This window comes from Cavia porcellus, unplaced genomic scaffold (assembly GCF_034190915.1).
Source record: "Cavia porcellus strain 051 isolate PalLab524CR breed Dunkin Hartley unplaced genomic scaffold, mCavPor4.1 scaffold_5, whole genome shotgun sequence".
Classification (NCBI taxonomy): domain Eukaryota; kingdom Metazoa; phylum Chordata; class Mammalia; order Rodentia; family Caviidae; genus Cavia; species Cavia porcellus.
The window spans coordinates 46,648,507-46,672,235 of NW_026947488.1; the positions used below are offsets into that span (position 1 = coordinate 46,648,507).

General features: G+C 39.7%; 1 long non-coding RNA gene across 1 annotated transcript in view; it reads right to left on the bottom strand.

Moving 5' to 3' along the window:
• The window catches only part of LOC134476062 (uncharacterized), a 99,092-nt gene extending 88,530 nt beyond the window's left edge, over nt 1-10,562 (bottom strand). The window contains exon 1 of the long non-coding RNA XR_010047507.1: nt 10,453-10,562. This is a non-coding gene — a long non-coding RNA (uncharacterized LOC134476062). The remainder of the gene's footprint in view (nt 1-10,452) is intronic.
• Between the last annotated feature and the right edge of the window lie 13,167 nt (nt 10,563-23,729).

Genomic DNA, 23,729 nt, shown 5'->3' on the forward strand with positions numbered 1-23,729 from the left:
TCTTCAGGAGAGAAAGACAAGAAACTTTGTTTAGGAGACTAGGGATTTAGCTCAGTGGCATAAGCGCCTGCCTTGCAAGTGTGCCGTCGTGAGTTCGATCCCTGGTACCAATAAAAATGAAAAAAACAAAAAACAAAAAAAGAAAAGAAAAAAGAAACTTTGTTTATCAAGGTGACCATAGAAAGGTACAAAATCTGCAAGGCTTTCCTGCACAGACATTGAAGTTGGGGAGCCAGCCCTTCCCAACAATGAAACGATAGGGAAGTCCAGGGTCCAACCCAGCTCCGGCATAGCTGTGAATAGCTTTCCCCCATATGTTTACAGAATTCCAAAAGTACAGAAATAGCAGTTGAACTCTAAGCAGTTTTTGTAAAATTACCCTAGCTTGGAGATGTTTTCATTCTACCCTGGGGACTCTCTGGTAAAATCTAAATCAGTGGAAACGTTCAGCTATTTTGGTGATTTCCTTGTGCTAAATAATATTCTGTAGATGGGATGAAACACAGAAAAAATGTAGATATTTTCACAGTCACATAAATCAAAATGGCTGAATGTTTAAAAACAAACAAAAAAGTGCCCTGGGGTTGAAACCAATTGTGGAAATTCTTAGCCGAAAGGGATAATTTATTAGATCATTTATAATAAGAAACACAAGAAGCAAATGAAGACTGGTGTCTGTGACCTCAGCTACCACAAACATGGTGATGTTTGTGGAATGATCACAATAAGTTTGTGGAGGGCCCGTGACAGGAGAATCAATCTCTGGGTCTCCAAGAAGCCCGCATTTTCATTCACATCCTGGATCCACCCATTCCACAGCTGGAGGTAACTTTCATTTTTCCCATGCTTCTATTGATTGACCTCACTCACTGGCTCTTCTAGGATTCTTTTCAATCAATCATTCACAAAAGTTCAGTGACAGCAACCATCCTCACTGGGTCAATTCCCATTCATTCTTCAGATAGCATCTCAGACATCACTTTCCTAGGAAGGCCCTCTCTGACCACAAATTCTCCGCCAAAATCAAGCTGAATACTCCGTCTTATACCCTTCATTAGTTTCTGTCCCTCCCTTGGACTGGAATCTCTAAAGTGCAAGGAAAATGGCTTTTATGTCCACCATGACAGCTCAAGACCCAACACAGGGCCCAGCCTTATTGGACACTCAGTAAGCGGTTTTTTTCCTTAGTAAATTAGCAAAGCATCATCAGGAGTTTTTGACTGCAAAGAGCAAAACATCTGATTGTACTTAGTAAAATGTGCAAGAGCAGACATTGCCACAGTTGGTAAATTAGTCCAACCACTGAAGCATGTAATCGCACTAAGTTAACATGGCAGTCAGGTCCTTGGTGGGCCCATAGTCATAAACGTGGTGGTCATGATTATAAGCACACAGCCTCACACAACTTAAGATGAACAAAAGAGAAGGGATTGCGTCACAAACATCAGCCTCTTACAAGGGAAGAAAATCTTCCCTCAGCTCTCACTGGCCAAGATGCCGTCATGTGTCTTTAACCCACCTACAAAGAAGACTGGGGAGACAAATATCTGATACTTTCCAAATCTACAATAAAGAGAGTGAACCACAGGCTAGGAAAAAGTGTGGGGCAAGTGGCCACTGGCTAGCAATCAAATGTCTGTCAGAAAAAGAGATTATATTCTTTACATACCATTATTTTTTTAATAGCTGTCATTAAAATACGAGCTCTGTTGTGCCTGATCCAAACAAGTAGGTATGCAGGTAAATAAAAAAGCATTTCATGAGTAATTATATGCAGTGTCTAGTAAGAAAAGAACTCTGTCCATATTATGACCTCAAACATTGTTTTGAACCTCTTGGATCAGTGGATCATACTAAAAATGTGCCCCATTTCATCTTGTCATTATTGTCTGATGTTATTTAACTGATGATTGCTGACCATTAGAGTTGTTATTTCAGCAAAATGATTTTGTTGGATCTGGAGAAGAAATATTTCATGGTTTTGTTAATTATTTGTTCCCTATAAATGAAAGGTTGCTTTCAAGAACCTATTAGATCAACCAAACCATCCAGTAAGCACTATTAAAAAAGACAAAGTTTGGGGGCCAAAAAGCTCATAGACTATTCAATATATTGATACCATCAGGCATGACTTTGTAATTATACAGAAACCCAATCTTATTGAAAAGTCAAAGATGCGTAGGCCAACCAGCATGACTGGGCTAGGAGTTTTACTTTCAGTGTTGATGCTGGAGATACATTTTATGTCTTTTACCTCCTCTATCCTGATTAGCTTCACTTTTAACCCTTGTCTAAAAATTCTTCAAAAAGATACAAAGTGCTGAAATGTTCTGCTTCAAATTTCTTGGCAAGAATTTGACATGCCTGGGCATAAAAGCCAGCCTAAACCCTTGTCTTGGAGATGAAGGATGCAGTCTTTCTTCAACTTAGAAAGTTGGGAGCACATAGGACCACTTAAGGTCTTCTCAGATCTGGAAGATGAGTGACTCCACTTCTCCCTGGAAGCATTAAACAGATCTGGCAAGCTCATTCAATAGTTGAAATTCACAATAGTATTGACAAGAATTCTGCATTTGTGAGCTGTCCCTAGAGAGGAGCATCTTTACACACTGTGTCCCCTGAAATCAGCTGAAATTTTGACCAAGCACAGGAAATCACCCCCTAGTAAAACCTGCTTAATGAACTGGTATCATAGAAAATTCTTGGTTTGTGTTGTGGCTGTTCAAAGGAGAAAAGAGATCATCAACTGACTTAGGTGGATTTTTCCCTGATTATATTATCACCTTGCAGATTTTAATTTACTTCAACTCAGTTTTTGTAATTATGATTTTTGCCATTTCTAAAAGTTTAAGACCATGCCTCTCAAAGAACACTGCTCCTTTTTTCTCCCCCAATAACAGGCTCCGTAAACATAGTCATTCCTATTTGCATGTGATGTGATTAGCTGCTGAGATGCGTGCACAAAAACTAATGGAAATGGGCTTGTTTATGGGTACAAATGCTAAAAATAACATCATTCCTTTTGGGAAATTCGTTTTTTCTTAAAAAAATTATTTACTTATTTTATTTTAAAGAGAATAAAACTGAACAAGATTAAACAGAATAAAGTTAATCAGAACAGAACAATGAAAGTGATACAGAACTTCAAAACAAGATAATAGGAAATCAACAATGGCTGTCACTTTCCCTTTTTAGACATTTTCTCCTTGATCACTTTTATAATATCTATTGTACAGTTTGGATCCCACTAACTCCTTCAGTTTTATATTCTAGGGAGACAGTATGATGTTCACCTATATATGTCTGAACCATTTCACCCATGAACATGATCTCAAATTGCATCTATTTACCTACAAGAGCCTTGGGATGATCCTTCTTTATAACTGAGAAATTTCCCATTGTATAAAAATGCTATATCTGAATTTAGTAGGCAATCTATATCTGAATTTAGTAGGCAAACTACCTCTGCTTTTTTCTGATTTCCTGTCATGTGGAACATTGTTTTCTTCTCCTTTGACTTTCAGCCTATTGAACCCTTTTTGAGTTAAATGTGTTTCTTTCATACAGCATACTGATGGATCTTGTTTCTTGATCCATTCTCTGTGTTTCTTTTTACTGTTGCATTGAAGCCATCTATATTGACTATTACAACTGGCATGCACTGACTCATCCAGCAATGCCATCTTCCTCCTGTTAACCCATCACTTTTCCCTGTATTCAGTTGCTTGCCCTGTTTGTCAGTCCCCCTCTGCTGCTGTTTGTGGAACTGTGGTCATCTTTATCTCTCTCTAGAATATTCCTCAGCACTCTTTGTAGTGTTAGTTTTCTCTTTCAGCTGTTCTTTATCATCTTAATTTTCCATCAGTTTTGAGAGATAATTTTGCAGGGTACATCAATTTGAGTTGGAAGTTATTTTCTTCCAGGATTTGAAGCACTTCACTCCAAACTCTTCTTGACCTGGTTTGTGTTGAGAAGTCTGCTGTGATTCTGCTGGTTTTCCTTAATAGATGATCTGTTTCTTTTCTCTAACAGCTTTTAATATTCTGTTCTTGTGATGGATATTTGGAATCTTGATTATTATATGTCAGGGTGTAGATTTATTTTAGTTATGGTTAGTTGGAGTTCTATATGCCTCACTTATCTGTAAGCCACATCTTTTACTCATGTTTGGAAAGTTTTCTGCTGTTAGTTCTGTAAATAATCTCTTTCTGTCATTTGCAATGACTCTTGCTTTTCCACTGACGCCTATCACTCTTAAATTATTTTTACTCGTGTTGTCTTGCAGTCATTGAGTTATTATTGCCTGATTCATTCTTATCTTTAGAGATCTTTCCTTTCACAATTGCTAGCAACAATTAGACCTGTCTTCAAGGTCTGAAAGTTTATCTTTAGTCTCTTTCAAGTGGTTTTGCCAGTTTGGATGCAATTTTTAATTTCCTGGGTACCTCTTTGAATCCATTTCATGCATTATAATTCCTTTTTATACCATTCATTCAAGGTTTCAATCATTTTCCTATGCTCTTCTTTTTTTAAATCTATGTCTTCATCGGATATACTCAGCAATTATTTCATTATGTTTGTGATTTCTTCTTTTACCTGAGACCTAATTTCTGATCTGATTACTTTTACAGTCTCATGAAGTTAATTCTTACTTCAGTTTCTATCTTTTCAGAGATTTTAGATGTGTGACTTCCATTTTCTCCCAGACTTGTTCTGTGTGGGCTGGAGGTCTAAAATTGCATTTTGCTCATTCATCTTGACATTTTCTTGAGTTTCTCCCAACAAGCCAGTTGTGAGGTCCCAGTTGCTTCCTACATTGTCTACTCCTCTACAGTGTAGGGCGAAGGTGCCTGGGTTTCTCCATACCCAGGTTCCCAGGGGGACAGTGGGGCATGGGGTAAGCTTCTCCAGACCCATGTGGCTACATCAGGGCTTCCCTGATAGCCGTGAGTGAGTGGTGGCAGGGCTGCTTCTTCTCTGAGCCTGCATGGCTACACTGGGACTCCCCTGATGGCAGCAGATGCATAGGCCGTGTTTGTCTGATTCTCTTAGCCAGTACTGGCTTCTTGTGGGAAGCAAGCATCTCCAATGGTGGCCTACAGGAACAAGCGATGTATCTGGCTGTTTCTCCCTCCTCGCTCTGGTTGACTGAAGGAAGCAAACATCCCAGTGGCATCAGGTAGACAGGGGTAGGTCTGGTGATTTCTCTCCTTTTGGGAAATTTGGAAAACAGTTTGACTTTGAGGACTTCGCATTTCTCAAAGTAATTAAAAATGTTTGACAGAATTAAGCATATTAGGGTAAATTTTTTAAAAATAAGTTATACATTATACAAAGGTCACTCGCATCAAAATTGCCTGAAGAGTTTTTTTTATGTGAATTCTTGTTCTCTTTCTTAAAGCTGTTAAATAAGAATGTTTCAGAGTAGAATTTTGAAATATGGGCTTTTAAAATCTGTCCTTAGTCCTCTTTCTCAAGATGAATTACACATCTTTGAGAATCACAGAAGTCATTTCTGGTCTGTCAGTTTCCCTGATTCATGAGTCATCCTGCAAAAGAGAGGATGAAAAAGTGACCAGCAGGAGACAACAAAATGATACTTGGTTCTGAATATGGTTCTGGTCATCTCTATAACCTGGAGCATAGTTGAAGGACCCTGGAACAAGCCATGGCCTTCTTTGGTAGAGTGAGGAAACCAAAACAGCCTTTCTCAGAATAGTATTTTTAAAAGCATAGTACAAATCACATAGAATTATAAAAATGACTTATATTAAGGTATAATTTTATTAATGACCCCTTTGAGAATCTGTGAGTAGAGATTAAGCATCCTCGAGGCAAGGGACAAAGTGATGTAGCTATTAGACACCTAGTAGCTGGGAACAGCAGGTCAGATTTGATTAGATGCCACCTCATGCTGGCTGACTGATTCAGGAAGAACTTCTCAGAAGAATCCATCTGTGGTTCAGGGAAAGGAATCAGTAAAGATCCCAAGAATAGGGCTTAGCAATAGAAGCAACAGAAAGAGAGTTAGTGTAGCTCACATCTGCTCTGTCTTATTTTGCTACCTTTGCATTGGATAATTCCCCTCAATCTACACGAGAAAAATTCTCTTGCATTTTAAAAACCATATCTTGGTCCTACATTTGCCTCTAGCTACCACTTTCCCCCCTCTCTACACGCTTTTGTCTATCTGTCTCTGTCTCTCTTGTTCCCTCCCTCCCTGTGTCTGTCTGCCTGTCTGTCTCTGTCTCCCTCCCCCGTCTCTGGTGAAAAATCTAGAAGCAGTCATCCATGCCTCACTCTGCTCTTCCCTATGACTTACCTGTCTCCTGTCGCTATGTCGCTACTGCTGCTGCTTCAGCCGCAGTCAGCAGTGTTGGATACCCTGACCACTCCCTGTGTTTGCACTGTGTTCCCCCTCCTCTTTGCCTGGTTTTCTCATTAATAACGACGGTTCTTTTCAGGCTCTCCTCCAGACACTCCTATTTCTCCATCACTCTCAAAATGTCGCTCATCAACGGTTTCCTTCCTCAACTCCCTTGCCTTCCTTTATCTGCAGGCCGCAGCTGTTCTTCATTCTGTCCACACCGCCCTGCTGCAGGTGTCCGTGCTCACCTCCTGCCGATGGCATCACTGCCTAGCACACCCCCTGTCTCATGCTTGCCTGTCTGATCCAGTCTCTACCCACCCCTGGCCGAGCGGAAGCACCCTCCTCTTCAGAGCAAACCATGCCTTGATTTTCTTTGCATGGTTTTCCCAGATTCTGTCTTGGAAGCTACTTCTGTCTTGGTAAGATTTCTCCCTCTGTGTCCCCAGAGTACCCTGCGACCCATACAAGGTTCACACAATTCCCCATTGATTGTCTCCTTTCTGGGTCACAGATTTGAACCTAAGACATACACAGCTCTCGCTCCCATGGTACAGTGTGGCAGTCAGGGTGGAGTTTTAACCTAATTTTCCTTGAGGTTCATTTCCAGAATTGGTGGGACACACTTCTAGGGGAGTCTGAGTAGGTAATAAAAGCATGGGTTTAGGGTCTATGTCTGGCCCTGGCCTCTTCCATTCGGGCCCCTTCATCTGCTCTGTTTATCATGAACTAAGCAGCTTTGCTGTGCCACACACTTCTCCTGCCGTGTCTCTGCCTGGAGCCAGGGCATCCTGCACTACAGCGTGAGCAAAATAAATGTCTCCTCCTTCAAGCACGCTGTGTAGGGTGCTGCATCTCAGTGATCAGAAAGCTGACCAATATGAAGCTCAATAATTCCTCATCCAAGTAGGGAAATGTCTTAAAATGTCTTTTTTTTTCTTAAAAAAAGAGTCAAAAGATGAATTTTAAAAAGGAGAAACATGATAAAATAACTAGGATAATGACAAACTACTACCACTGATTCTCTACTTCTTTGGACAGTGTTGTGCAGATTTTATTTTCCTTTACTGAGGATTAAGCCCAGGGCTTTCCTGCCAGGCTGTATCCACAGTCCTTTTTAGTTTGAGACGGGATCTCAACAAGTTGTGTAGATGGCACTCAAACTTGTGGGCCTCCTGCCTCAGCCTCCCAAATGCTGGAATTACAGGTGTGTGTCACTATGCCCACGTGAGAATTTTTATGCAAGTATATAAAACAATAAGAGACATGATACAGTGAAGGAGACAGCTGACCACTTAGATATGACCAAATGAAGAATCTCTGAATCTCTGGCAGCATTTTATTGTTACCCTACATTTATCTCCCTCAATCATTCATCTATTTATGCATGGAACAATAATTTGGAGTAGCTGCAACATTCCAATATTAAGCATCAGGATTCAGTGGTGCACAAATATTGATAGTGCTACTATTATAGAGCCAAGAAAGAAATGAGTGAACTAACAATAAATGAGTGCTTATAAACTGAAAAATGTATACAATGAAACTTCCTGAAGCATTGTTAAGACAAGAGACCATGTGAACTTAGTTTCTAGTAAGGTTTCTGAGAGCCTGGAGCATGAAATTTGCACTTGGGTGAGACTTAAATAATTCTCTTGTCCTCTGAATTGAAGGCTTAAGCTAGAAATGCCCTAGAAGTGCCTAAAGATGATGTAATTTTCACACACATTCTGTGAGTTTGGGAGCGGATTGTCAGCATACGTATTTGTCACAGTTATTCTAGATGTGGGTTTTTTTCTTGGTCTTTTTGAGACAGTGTCTTGCTGCTATGTAGTTCAGGCTGGACTTGAATTCACTTTGTAGCCCATCTGATCTCATGCTTGAAGTGATTTTCCTGTTTCAGCCTCCTGAGTGCTGAGACTGCAGGTGTGTACCACCATGCCCATCTAGATGTGGTTCTTAATCTTGGCAGCATATTAGAGTCACTCAAAGTATTTTTTGATAGCAATGCCCTGCCCTGAGAGATTCTAACTCATTGATATGGGATGGAGTCAAGACATCACTAACTTTTTAAAAGGTGATTTTAATGTGCAGCCAGGACTGAGAACCATTGGCTTAGGTGATAGGTCAGAAGACTGTAAAAAGCATAACACCTTTCAAAGTCCAAGGAAGGAAGAGTCTCCCTTCTATACCTAAGGCCCATTCTGGGCAACACCCTGACTGAGATGCTTTGGAGGAGTTGCTGTCCCAGCTCTTCTGCCCAAGCACCAGTCTCTAATCTCGGTGATTATGCACTCCTCAGTTCCCCTCCGTAGAGGAAAAGCACATATCCTGTATATTAACGGGGTTCTCCAGTTGGCTACGTTTCCAGCAATATTCCTGCCCTTTCTCTTCAAGCCCTTCCTCTTTCAAATAACGTCTATCTACAACAGGCTGAAATCTCAGTTTCTGTTGGTAATCTATGTAATTACATTACTCAGCTACCAAACCTACTCTTGTAAAATGACTTAAGAGACATTTTTTTTTTCCAAGCCAGAAAGGACGGACCTTGCCACTCCCTGCCAGTAGCCTGGTTTGAGAAGGAGCCTTTATCTGCGTGATAGTGCCTCCTGGAAGAAGATCTCCACCTCCTTGCTGAGCCCTCCTTTTCAGCTGAGCAGGTGCTCATCAGGAAACAAAATCTCCTCCTTGCCCATGGAACTGGCAGCACCTTCAAAGTAGGCCAAAGAATTTGGAGCTTGTCGAACCAGAAATTCTTACCCACTCCCAAAAAATGCATATCCTGTTCATCCAAAGAATGATAATTAGCACCTGCTTCCACCGCTGAACTCCTGTGGGATCTGGCTGGCTGCTCTCTCGGTTCCTCCGGTCTGTCTTGGCCACTGCTCTCTAATGAACCACGTTGGTCATGTGACATGCCACCTAATCCACTAGAGAGGGTGTTGCAGGTCTCTGGGAATTTAGTTAGGTGTAACTGCCCTGACAAAACCATTAGACAGTGCAGTGCAAACGGAAGGATGCAGCTAGGACATAGCCAAGGAGGTAATCCAGGTTATGTGGCAGCAGTGAGTTACTTCCCAGAATGGTTAGAACATCGGAGGATATTAAAGCTCAGACAGGCCTTAGAAATTACCTTGTGCAAATGCCCTCAATACTTTGGGACTCACTGGCTCTGGTTAGAGTTATCAGAACAGTAGACCCTCTCCCCGGAGGAAAGAATAGACACACAACTTTTTTACACAACTTCGGGGAGTTGTGTTACAAACTCTTTGACCTCCTATTTAAAAAGCCTGATATAGTTTTATTCCTTTAGTCATCCCCCCACACACACATGCACATACATGAACACAACACCTACTCTACACACACACACACACACACACACACACACACACACACACACTCATGCTAGTTACACACTTTGAAGACCGTGAAGGCCAGAGAAGCATACTATTCTCTAAGGGACTCACAGGCTCATAACAGAGATACAGACTCCACATTCCTGATTGGAGTCTTAATGGAACTTACCTAAGGACACTATCCTAATGCTTACCCAGAAGATGTTTGGGAACTGACTTTTTCTGGGACCATTCTCCTTCATCTAAGAATTCCCTTCTATGAACTTCACTTTGTCTGTGGGCTTTACCTTTTTAGTGAGATGGGCAGCGTTGCTTAGACAGCCCTAACCTATTCACAACCCTTCCAAGCACCAAGTCAGGGAGTCCCAGAGCCATATCTTCACCACAGCACCATCTGGTGGAGCACTGTAATAAATCGTACCTGTGAAGTGCCCAGGAGGCAGGGCAATTCCTAGGATGAGGGGAGCATGTGCTTTTTCTTCCATTTTTAATGCCACGAAAGCAATTGTGTCCAGATTTTTGATATGACCATGCTCTTAAATATCACTAATGAAACCAAATTCAAAGACTAAGTGAAAAACTGTAATGTGGCTGGAAAACTCAAGTTTTTATACCGTAACTCCTCATACAAAGTTAATACAACAATCCTCCCCCACCCCAACCACAGGTAAATCTAGAAGTGAGGGTAAAAAGCATTTGTCTTGGAGGACCAATTGGTAACTGTACCTGGTAAGTAGAACAGACCTCACAGTCCTGGGTCTTTACGCACTGCGGTCCCATCGCCTGCAGGCAGTGGGATTCTGTCTTTATCTCTGCCATCTAGGGCTATATAATCCTTGGTAAATCATTTAATTGTTCCATCCTGACACAGAGATAATTCAAAACCAACAGGCTATGGCACTTTATCAGTACTGTATGACTTTGACAGTTTATCACTTCAACTTCCTGTATCTTGATTTCCTCTTCTTTAAAACAAGGAAGACAATAAGATGACTCATCTCCTATGGTCATTGGGAGGATCAAATTGTCTAATTTGTCCAGTTTTATGACATTTTCTGCCTAATGGAATGATATGGGCTTTACTGGAAATGTTCATCATCTGAAAGAGCTATATATTTTTCCCAAGGTCATTTGTTGTCAGGGAGTTGCCTAACATACCCACATGTCAAGCGCTCTGTGTAGGACCAGGGTCAGCCTGTCTGTGAATGTTTCTTCCTCTTCCTCAGGCCTCTGAGGGAAACATTATCTATAAGCTTCAGCATCACAAAAAACCATAACTTTCATTTATCAGCACTCCCTGGAAATATCTCACAGATTTCAATATCCCATGTAAAACTGGCATAGTATTTAGGCATAGAGAAATCAGATATTAATGAGACAAGGGAACCAAGAAAGAAATGATCAAGTTCACTTGCTTTCTTTACAGATGATGAAACTGAGGTCTGGGTCACTCGGGGCACACAGCTACAAATGGCAGATCAGGAGAATAACTCAGGACCTTCACGTTTAGTTCTGCCTCCAATCATGACAATGAGGGAAAAAGAAAGAAAGAAATATACGGAGTTAAATACACTGGAGTCAAACACAACCTGTGACTCATCAATATACCTGGGTTGCTAAGCTGCAAACGCTGGGCACAGTGTCTCAGGCTTCATCCATGGTCTGAAAGGATCAAGTTTCCAAAGCTTTGAATGCAGAGCCATTGGTCAAACTCCTCTTCTCTGAAAATCCCAGGCCAAAACCCACGTCACTGTGCAGTCAGGCCTACCTGCCCTAGCAGGACACGGGGCACCATCCCAGCTGGAGCCTGTGAGTGCCTCAGCAACTAGAAGCTTCAGTTTCTTGGAATGGAAAAGCAGAAAGTTAGTGTGGCATGGCACAATAAGAAAGACTGCTGGGGCGTTCAAATGACGTGGCTTCAACTCCTACAAGTCCTCCAAAGCCCTAGGACGCGTCAAATGAACCTCAGAAATGGTTCATCTGCTCTATCGATTTTGCAACTTTTTCAGAAAAAAAAAATTTTCATCACAGTCAGCTAAGACAACTGTTTCTTCTCACTCTGACTGCAGCTCAGCCCACTTCTCTTTGTGTTAGGTGCCATTGAGTGGTCAGGGATATTTTGGCATCTACAAAAGGGAAAGTAGATTTGGCAAGAGATTTAGCTTTGTGGGAAATAATACAGTGGTTCCCACTCACTCCTAGCATGTGAAGGAAGCTGCCGTTTTTCACCCACACGTAGGAGTGACCTGAGGAATAACCTCGCTGCCAGGCTGTAGGCTCGTGCAGTGTCCTGATGGGAAGGTCCAGGGCCCTGATGGCATTAGAGCGTGAATGTGTCCTGAGGTGGCTGACAGGAAAGCTCCACGAGACTGGAGAAGAAACAGCACAGGCGCGTGGGAACCAGAAGCTTCTGTGGGCTTGGCAACGTAGCAGTGAGAAGAACTTATCAAAACATGAATTCTTTCCTACCAGAATATGATGTTTCCCACAGCGTACAACCATACATGTACAATTATATATGTTTTTAACACAATTATAAATGCACTAAAATTATAATGTCTGTTACTTTTTATAGAAACAAATGAAGCAGAATATATCAAAAAAGACTATTTGAGAATAAAAATTTATTGCAATATTAAAGAAAGCAGGAGTAATTGTGTGTGAAGTAGTATATGTCATACATTTCTCCCACAACTAAATAATAGATTTGGATCAACTATACTATCCTGAACACAAAATTATCCTTCTATTCTCTTGTATAAAGCTAACTAAAAGTGTTTCTGTAGGGGCTGGGTATTTAGACCAGTGGTGTAAGCACCTGCCTGGAAAACACAAGGTTGTGAGTTCAATCCCTGGTACTAAATAAATAAATAACAACTATTGCTAAGGCAATCAAAAGATAAGAAAAAGCCAAAGCAATTTGTTAAAAAAACAAACAAACAAAAACCCCAGCCATTACTTTGGGGATTATATGATGATTGAAGCACTTTTAGTTTTTTATAATTTCTGGTGATTTCATTTTTTTTATTTTAAGTAATGTGCATGGCTATTTTTGTAATTATTTCTTCCTCTTTCCCAGGCCTCTGAAGAAAATATTATATACAAACTCCAGGATCACAAAACTTACCTGTCCACCCTTATCAGGAACAAAGAGAAAGAATGAGAGGAGGGAAAACAGAAAATGGAAAAAGGAAAAAAGACAAACAGAAGGAAAGAAGAAAAGTCACACCATCACAAGAATCACAAGGGGTTTGAGACACCGTGACCTCTGAGCAGGTCTTTTATCCACTAAGAGACAATGACCTCCTAAGTGTTCTTTTCATCTAATGTACTCTAAGAAACACAGAGAAGTTTGACAGCTAGTTCGTTTTCCTGATATATACGATGCTTGAAGACATCGAAACCCACTTGGTTTGGTCCATGGATTGCAGGGTTCATCCACTGCAGGTATTTATCTTTCCCAGGAATTTGCATTCTCATTTTGTCCAATGTGGCATGGTTTATCTTACATGACAAAGCCAAAGTATGAGTAATTCAAAGAGCAGAAGAAGATAGAGGAAAGGAAATAAGGGAACAAATCTTTGGTAAGCCGGAAGGGGAGCAAGAGACCGACGGAGGGGAGAGGGAAGGGGAAGAAGAAAGAGTAAAGATGTAGTACGTACATGTATCAGCTCCTCATGATGAATGTAATCATGTTTTGCAAACATGTACTAGTAAAACTTTAAACAAATTTAATAAGGTTACAAGCATTTATCAAGGAGCTAAGCAAAGGAGATTGGGCTAACAAAATTTTAAAAAGTAGGCCTTTAAAATGATGGTTCTATAGTATTCTGGTAAGAAATGTAACATGGTATTACCAGGTTTTACTTTCTACTGGCTTTGATAGCAATCATCCATCTTTCAGATTTACCCTAAGTAAATTCCTTGGTGTCATTTTTAACTATAAAATTTTCCTTCTGAATCTCCTTGTGGTCTTCCAGATGCTAGTAGCAATGAGAAAAATAAGACAGAATTACACAGCAAATATGTACACCCTCCACACAGAAGCATGTTGGAAAGTCCATGCTGAGAGTATCCAAATCATGGTGGCTCTCTTAGTCCCAATTTAAATTTCCCAACTTATTATTAAAAAAAAAGATAACAGAGAGACTTCAAAGTAGCTACCATGCCTAAAAACATAGGCAGAGATGTCATGAATGATTTGCTGATATTATATGGAAAGCACATACTAGTATAATAACGTTATCTGTTGTAGGCATGATGGCTGCTATTGAGTACAGCAACAAAATGGGAAGTTCACAATTAAGCACTGAACCTTACAAAGGGTTAATGCCACACGGCATTGGGCTGATAGGAGGTTGCAGAGTGTAAGATTTGCAGATATGAGTACTCACAGGGCAAGGAAATATTCCCTGAGGTTGGGCAAAGGAACAGGAAAGCAGATAAGAGCTGTCATCCCTTGGCCTGCTGCCAGGATCTGAGACAGTTGCCATATGGAGCTCTGAATCCACTCAACAAAACTCAGTGTTGCTTGGAAGTTCTCTGAATATGAAAGGAATGTCCCAGCTTGGTGAAGGAAGGACAGAAAAGGCCTCCTTAGGGACTTCTTATTCCATGCCTGTGGTTTCTCTGGGAAGGACAGTTTCATGCTTCATTATTTTCCTTAGTCATGACTTGCTTTAATTGGGAGAAATACAAGCAGAAGCTGTGAAGGGATATTCCGTTGAGACTCACTGGTTACAGCCTGGGATCCAGTGTATAAATCCAATATTGTGTTCAAAAGGATATCATTTTGTGCATCCTATGTATCAGTAGTGTACATTACCCTATAATATAAAAAGGAAAGGTATACTTGTGAGCAATGCAACCATCTGTCACACTACATACAACATTAAATAAACCTTAAACAGTGGGGGGGGGGAGAATATTCAGGAAGAAAGAATGAATTTTGCTCTACATAACTATGTGGTAAATTTTACAAGTATAAGGTTAAGCAAAAGGCTCAAGTGACAAAACTGCTCAGAGTGTGAATTATAGGGCTTCATTTACAGAAGAATGCAAAACTAAGCCACAGCATGATATCAGAGAGTCACCATTGTAGTCACCTCGTGGCATGCATAAGACTGAGAGCGATAGAAATGGAAATATGCAGATGGTCCTCCTCACAGCTATCTAGAAGAGCCATCCTGGGCTGGGAAGGCAACACAAGAGCTGAACCCTCTTCTTTCAGATTTCCAAATGCAGCCATTGGGCTGGAAGGAGGTGGCAGCTGCTGGCCCAAAGTGGACACTTGCTTTTTTGGGCACTAACTCCTATCACCATTGCCCCTCTCTCCGTTGTCAGGCAAGTCATGAGCTCTGAAGGAGCTCTTTCATCTTAGAGCTCACTAACCTTAGTGCTCTGTCCTAAAGCTTGGTGACTCCAGAGAATATCACACTCCATCTCTAGAAACAGAACACTGATAAGATTACACATGCAAGTAAAATAAGCATAACTGAATAATCCCTCCAGAATAAGAAGCAGAATGAATCTGGGAAGTTACACCATCCTGAAGGAAGAGAAGTTCATACACTCGGAATGGGAGATATACATAGATATGAATCATGGATCTAGCAAGGATGTTAATAACTCATACATACTTACTACCTTTTCAAGGTAAATATAAATCCCTTACATAATCATATGTGTCCTTCACATGTTATTCAGAACTAGCTAGGAAGTATAAAAGACTTCATGAAGGTAAATAAAGGAAAAGATCAAGGTGTCATACAGAAAAAAGGCAAGAAGCAAGAGGGATCTACCAGATACAAGAGGAATGGAAAGTGGAAAATGCACCAACATTTTGCACCTTCTTGGTATCAACTGGACATGTGCTCTGTTAGTAGTCAGCATCTGCACTAATGTACCCTCCCAGATATTATGGCCTTAAACGCATACTATAATTGGGTAGGAGATGGCATGCCAGGGGTAGAGTCACAACAGATTATTACAGTGTGACACCATATTAGGTGAAAAAGTGGATCAGTGCTCTAGAACCAGGTTCACGATGCTGTGCATCTGCATGGCTTTTAAACCACTGCCAGGAGGAAGCTGTCGTGTTAAGGGTGAACCCTTCAGGAGCAATAAAGAGGCTGGGCGTAGAGCTTTCAAAGCTACCAGAAAGTGAAGCTCAGAGTTGCCAGTGTCGCTTGCTTTGTTTGCTTGCTCAGATATTCTTCGCTTGTCCTATGAGCTTTACTGCTTAAAGTCTCTTACAAACTGGCTTATTGGTTAATCAGTGAAAAGCATTGAAGCATTGGAAAGTATGGGGAAGAAAGAAGCCAGAGTGTGCCCCCACTTTCTCTATGTTGGGCCAGGCCTGTTAGTAGCTGTGACCCCTCTTTGACTCTTGATCTCAAAAGAAAACTTCTATCAGCTAGCTCCTGTAGGTAATGCTGATTCTTAGATTCTGAATACTCCAAATAACTCCTTTATCTGTCTTGTCCTTCTAGAAGTAGTAGCAGCTTCAAGCTATTGCCTTTCTGGGCTCTTTTTTGTTCAATTCTTCTAATACCAGTGTTACTAGCTTCCTTTATTAGTTTCCTTCTGCTGATCTCTGTGCTCCTGGCTGAACTCTGATGGACAGAAAGAGAAAGCCCTTCTTCTGCTGTACAGTGTGTTTACCGGACATTCTTCCACAGGAATTTCCACTAGGAATTATTGGAGAAAGAAGACTATTATGGCTAGTTGAGGATTTCACAATAGTTGATTGCATGTTTTTAAAGAAAGTTAGTGTACCAAGAAAGGGATAAAAAAAATCACTATTCAAATGGCAGAGGGCTTATAAAATGACCAAAGGACTCTATCTAGCTTCCCACTCTGAAAGGAGGAGCAGACACCCTAAACAGGCAAACTTCTGGATGCCATTAGGAATCAAAATATACTTTTATTAGGGAGAGTAAAAGCAAATGATGCAGGAGAAGAAAAAAGTGAACCATGACTTGGAACACAGTAGGAAAATCTTGTGAAAATAGAATGTCATTTGTAAGAAAATGTAGAATGATCAAGAGCAGTTTAGAAAGGCTTCTCCTTAAAGTCATTCTTTAGGGAAGGCTGAGAATTCACATAAGCTGGCTTCTGGATGGATCTGGGCAATGGGACCCACTTCTGGGAAATGGGAGGATACTCTTCTCCCTCTCTAGTGTGGGCAGCATCTCTGCCCAAGGTAGTGGTTCTATCTTCCACCTTGTGATTCTAGTCCTTAGGTATATCACCCCTGTGTCCTTCCAGCCCACAGGTGGCAAAGAATTTTAGCTGGTGCTATTTTCTGGGTTGTTTCTTATACTTTAGTAGGCTCCCAAGAGCTTTCATTAACTTTATAGCTGTTTTCTTGCATAGTATTTTTTGTATATTTGTTTTAAATACTCAAGAAGCTTCAACTTTGACTAATACACAAACTCCATTAGATGGTAAAGAGACCAGAACAGAAGTGGTACCTGGAAGTGATGGTCTTTGGTCCCAGATACAGTCTCCTCCTTCCAAGTCAGAAAATAATCAAAACAAGAAGAGGTCAGAATATTTCATGATTATAATGCTTTCTTTCCCTATACTATAAGTGAAAACCACAAATCTAAATCAATCTTTTATTGTTTCTCCTCCTCTATTTTATGAGTAAGTGCTTGGTAGAAGTTCAAGGTTCAGGACACTTAGATGGCAATGGGTCTATGTGACCCAGGAGGTCAGATTTTAATGTTTCAAACTATTGGGCACTTACACAAAATGAAAAACACCAGCCTGTGTGTCAACTCCATTTAAGCAGCTCAGACTTCCGCTTCATTGACCTCCAACAGCACAGTCAAACCCAGGCCTATAAAAAAACCTCCTGTAAGCATATATATCTATATATGTCTTGGACATCTAGTAGGGAAAAAATAAAGATCCTTTCAGTTTCATAGTGACACTGAATACTTTTTATGTAAAGCTGTAAGAACAGAAGGTTAGTAGGAGCAACAGAATATGAAGAAAAGCAAACATGACTGTGGCCATGTTGCATGGCCAAATCTAGAACTAATTTAAAAATTTAGGTTTCTTGTGGTTTTAGTCCAATCAAAAATGTTGGGGGTAGGTAGGCGCCTAGCTCAGTGGTAGATCCATACCATTACAAATATATGATATCTAATATATATGTTCTGAAACCTAGTAATCCTATTAGCAAGAAGGCTAGGTAACACTTTTGGATAAACTCAGACTTTCCCTTTAATGGTAGTGCTCCAAATATTAAGGTCATCAGAGAACTCCACCCATGCAAAAAGTTCTCCTTGAGCTTTAAAAAAGATGTATTGTGAGTTTTGGGGGAAATATTTGGAGTTTCTGGTGAAGGCCAATCTAGTCAATTGGGGGAAGCAGAGGTAGAGATAGAAGGATAAATTAGGCCATTCCGAGCTTACAAAATTGACGTTGATAATTCCCCAATTGTCTGAAAAATGGGATGAGAGACTGAGAATAAAAGTATGAGCTGTGGGTGAGTTACTTCCTTCCTGTAACTAGGTTTTGGGCTATGGAAAAAGGGCTTCTTCTGGATTTTAAGTAATGTTCTAGGTGTCTTGCTTGATTAGAATCAATTCAAGAGATCTCTTAAAGAACAGAATTGATTCCAATCTCATAGTCTAAATGTAGAACCAATTCTGATGGAGTCAGGCACTTTACTGTTTGAATGTCTACAGACCAGATAACACTAAAAATGGTGAGGGTTTAAAATCCAGGAGAGTGTGTGATAGAGGAGACAGAAGTTCCCAGCCCAGCTGTGACTACTGGGTGTTTCAGGCAACCGGTGCAGAGTAAAACAGGGGTGTAGTCTTGACTTATCCATTAGGGCTTTTCAAAGTGGCCTCGAGCTGGGAGCGCTAACACTGCCCCTGCCCTGGGGAAGTGGCTGGTAGATTTCATCCCAGTAAAGATAATGGGGCACACCATGAGGCCAGGTCTGGGGCAAATCTCTGTCCTTGACCTACGGGGCACCATATTGATTTCATAGTGGTACTATAAGTATCTTATCAGTGATTACAGTCATATAGCTACATTTCTAACCAAGTTTTATTGGTAAGAAACATCTAGAACTCTCCAGGTTGTTTGTTTGCTTGTTTTTCTCAACAGTCAGATCACTAGGATCAACTTCAGCTTTAAAAAATGGAGCATCCTCAGAACCATTTGAAGAGAGATGGAAGAAAGACAAGCAACCAGACCTTGTGATGCTAGTGAATCCTCCCTTGGGAGTTTCTTGCCTTAAAGTAAGCTATTATGGCTAAGTGTACAGGACTCACTTTGTCAAACACAGATTAATAGAAATATTTCCTATGCATTTTCACTAGTCTAATGATTAAATCTGCAAGTTTCATCTTAATTATGGGTTATCATTTCTGAATCCACTACAAAACAGGATTAAGCCAGACACCTGCAAACATCTGGTGCCATAAGTCACATAACTTGGCCACTGAAGCCACGTCTAACAAAAGGATGTGAATAGTTCTGAGTTGGAAGGTGCTCTTACATCTGGACACTGCAGAGCCTTCTCTTGCTGCCTCAGATGGGGGAGGGAGGTTATATGAACCAATTTGGAGCTATAGTCAGTATGGAAGGGAAAGAGGTGATGGAATGATAAGATTCATTAGAAAGGTTATCACTGAGGTGTAGTCCTCAGGACACTTCAGGTAGTTGGCCCTGAACCTGAACGCACTGTGATCCCACACTTGAAAAGATCATGTACAATACAGCTAAGTAAGTTGTGAGTTTTGCCTAAGATGGTAGAAGATGTTCAAGCAAAATGGCTAATTACACTTGACAAAGGCACTAAAAATCACAGATGACCAAAGTAACCTAGTTAGAAACAGATGAGACTAAAATTCAGAGAAGTGTTAAACATTGATTTTTATTTTTTAGTTTTTGCTAATTTCAACTTTTTATGTTTATTTTTCTAACTAATGCAGTGAAAATGACTTCCTTCTAAGAATTCAGACCAGTTCTATCAGCCACAAAAAGTCTCTACAATGCTACCTTCAGTAGTCATACCCGCCAACTATTCCTAATTTCTGGCAGTTGCTAACATGCTCTCCATCTATACAGTCTTCTCTATCTGAGAATTTCATATAAATAGAGTCATATAACATGTAAGTTTTGAAACTGATTTCTCTTGCTTACTAGGATGCCTTTAAGATATGTCCAGGTTATTTTTGAATACAATAGCTCATTAGGATCTATTACACACTAATATTCCATCACATAGATATGCAGCTTGTCACATCTGAGTTACTTAGGTTTCTGAGAAATTGTGAGTAAAACTCCTGTATTCATATAGAGATTTTTGTGTGAATATAAGTTTTCATTTCTTTAAAGTAGATACCTACAAGCGGGACTGATGTGTCATATGAGTGTATTCCTAACTATAAAAGGGAATTCCAAACTGTTCTCTAAAGTTTTTGTGTTATTTTGCCTTTCCATCAGAAGAGTACGAGAATTGCAGTTACTCTGCATTTCTGTTGCAAGTAGATATTTTTTAGACTTTATCTAGATACGGAGTGGTATCTTATTGCAGCTTTAATTTGCGTTTTAATAGCTAAAGTTGTTGAGCATCTTTTCATGTGTTGTCAGTCTTATATCCTCCTTCGTGAATGCACAATTTGCAATGCAATGTTTTTCTTACTTTAGAACTTTGGGAGCTCTTTGTATATTCTAGATACAAGCTCTTAGTCCAATATATTGTTTGTGTATCTTTTTTTTTCACATGACATAGCTTAGCTTTCATTTCTTAATACAGGAAACAAAATCTTTTACATTTTGATAAAGTCCTTCCCTCTATAGATCACAGTTTTCATCTCATCTAACAAATCTTTCTGTAAATGCCCATTTTCTCCCAGGTTACAAAGACATTCCCTTATGTTTTCTTCAGAATTTACAGAGAACTGTGATATACAAATTTAGCCTGAAGCAGAAAGATTGCCATGAGTTCAAGGCCAGCCTGAGCTACACAGTGAAACCTTGCCTCAAAAAAAGAAAGAAAAAGAAAAAGAATTTGGTAAGAAAATAATCCCAAGTATCTGTAATTACCAATTAGTTGTATGAAATTTATAATGAAGAATGTTAGATATTCACTGTTTAAACTTTTATGTGACATAACTCTAACATCAGGAAAATGTATTACAAATAAACATGTATGATTACATGCATGTGCATGCATTTATATGTGGGTGCATGTGCATGTGTGTGTGTGCGTGTGTGTATATGTGCATGTGCTTTTCCCGGAAAGCTGGTTGTTAAATGTTTACCTGCACAGCCCTGTATTGGTCTGAGAACACCACGGTAAAGCACACACAATGGTTTTCAGCTGGATTTTGCATTTTGGTACATGTGACTTCTAATTCTGTGGGCATCAGGTAAGCAAGTTAAGCTTTCTTAACTTTCATGTAATTACATGTAAAATGGTTAAGGAGGCTTAACGCTCACTTCACAAGTTTGTTTTGCATGTTGAATCATCTTAGCTTTAAATAAGATTTAGAACAACACCTGACACACAATAAACTTCAAGAAAGTCCACGATTATTGAATCACATTTTAAGACCCAGTTTTCCTATGGATTCTGTTCTACTCAATATATTTTATTTAAAGATTAAAAAGCAAGCACTGAGTTTTAGATTGATTTCTGTCAAAGCATTTTAAAATAAAAACCTAATATCTTAAAAAGAAGATAAGTTTTATGGAAGTTGCCTGGAGAATTCCCTTGGCCAACAACCATAAATTATTTCTATAGAATTTTACAGTTTATAAAGTATATCACAAAATGTATATAACACACCAACCTCACTCAATCTACATAACCAGCAGATCTAGGTTGACCATAAGCCTCTCTGCAATGTTTCTGGCCTAACTGGGAACTCTTCTTGTTTATAGGAAACCAGAAACAACTTTCCTTTCTTTAAAAATCAAATGGAAGCTGCCCTATGACTTTTTGACCTCAAGGAAAGCTGATCAGCCCAAGGGAAGTCTAAGGAACTCTTCACCGCTGTTCTCATTAACCTGTAACCAGCATGCTAGTTGCTTTTCCTGTTTGCCAATTGCCTTTGTACCAAAATGTTCCCTCCCCTCAAAACCCTCTGCGCCTCACTAAAAAGCAAGAGCAAGATAACAGGAAGTGGAGGAAAACTGGTTTGTGCTGTGGTGAACAGCACAGAAGTTAATGTGTCACTAAATGAAGGTTCAAAAAGACAACATTTAAGATAACGCGGCCCTTCCCCATAGTTTAGAGCAGTTCCAGTTCTTCATGTTACTTGTTCTTGTGAAGAACAAGGTTACCAGTATTTCTGCCAATGGAGACACAAGTGAATGCATTTGTTGGTACTCGTGCTTGAGATATATATATATACATACACGTATTCACCCATGTGCACTTAATATGTGTACCTGTATTTAAAAGACGTTTTAATGGTAGCTTAATTTATATGAAGCCCAAAGAATTCTCTATTTATTATGTGTGCTTAATAGACTATATACTTATTTTCTTATTTTTTAAATTTTATTTAAAGAAAAAAAAGCAAAATGAAAAAGGGTAGAAATAATACATAATTTCAAAAAAAATAAACAGTAAGAAATCACCTAGTAGATGAATTACGTATTTTCCTCTTAGAAATAGTTGTTCAAATTACAAAATTAAAGCATACAAAGTAGCAATTCAAACAGTGGGACTGCAAACAGTTCTGTTCAATGATCCAACAAAAAGTTAGTAATATAGTTATCAATCCTACACACTTAAACATACATGCAGCTATATTCTTTAGAGGACTTTCTTTTCCTCCCTTTTTTACAATAGCAACTACACATTTTGGGTTTTATTACTCCTACAGTTCTTATTCTTTTCACACTAGAGACACAATGTGATATTTATAAATATGATTCTTATTTATTGCATTAATGAGGATAGTCTCAAGTTGTCTCCATTAACCTATGAAGCCCTCAAGATCATCCTTTTATAGCTGAGTAATATTCCACTATATAAAAATACCACAGCTTTTTCATCCACTCTGCGGTTGATGGGTGTCACGGTTTATGTCTGTGGCCCACAGGCCTCATAAGTTTGCATTGTGCATTTGTGATGCTTCATTGTCTAGTGCTTGGATTGATGGTGTCAGTGCTCCACCCACCTAGGGGTGGGGCCAGGATGTGATGTAATGGCAGGAAGAAGGTGTCTTGCTCTTCGCTGGTTCCCGCTTGCTGTTTGCAGCCACCATGAACTGCGGCCCAGCCATGCCCACCTGTCTTGGAGCCAACTGATTGTGGACTGAAACCTCCAAAACCTATAAGAAATAAACCTTTCCTTTCCCAAATTTGGGCTTCAGGTATTTTGTCTCAGCGACGAGTAAAAAGTAACAAAGACAATGGGCATCCTGGTTGTTTCTAACATTTAGCTATTACAAATTGTGCTGCTTATGAACATGGCTGCACATATCACTATGATATGACCTTTTCAGTTTTTCTGGGAAAACACCCAGGAGGGGAATAGTTGTATTGAATGGAACTTTCAAACCTAGTCTTCTTCGAATTCCCCATATTGATTTCCATTGTGGTTGTACCATAGACTATATATTTAAAGGATTTCTTTGTTACTAGGCATGAGAGCCTTAACCAAGATTCACTTCACTTTTGCAAATATCCAATGTCTAAGAAGACAATAGATAAATTTCTGGATAATACATGTGATAGATTAGTCTTCTAGTATTTGTAATAAACAGGATATGAATTTTGACATAATAGCTATTTTTCTCAGTTTCATACTGTCTATAAGTTGAATGTGCATGTCTTAAAACGCATTTATAATATTTTGTCTACTCATAACGTACCCTTTTTTGTGGTAGAATCACAATTTTCTTTTTGAGAACCATCCCTCTTCCATTATGATAGAGCTGACTCCTGGCTTCATGGGAGGAGTGGCTTGGTCCTCACTAATCCCCATGCTCCGTCACCCTGGCCACTGCTAACAA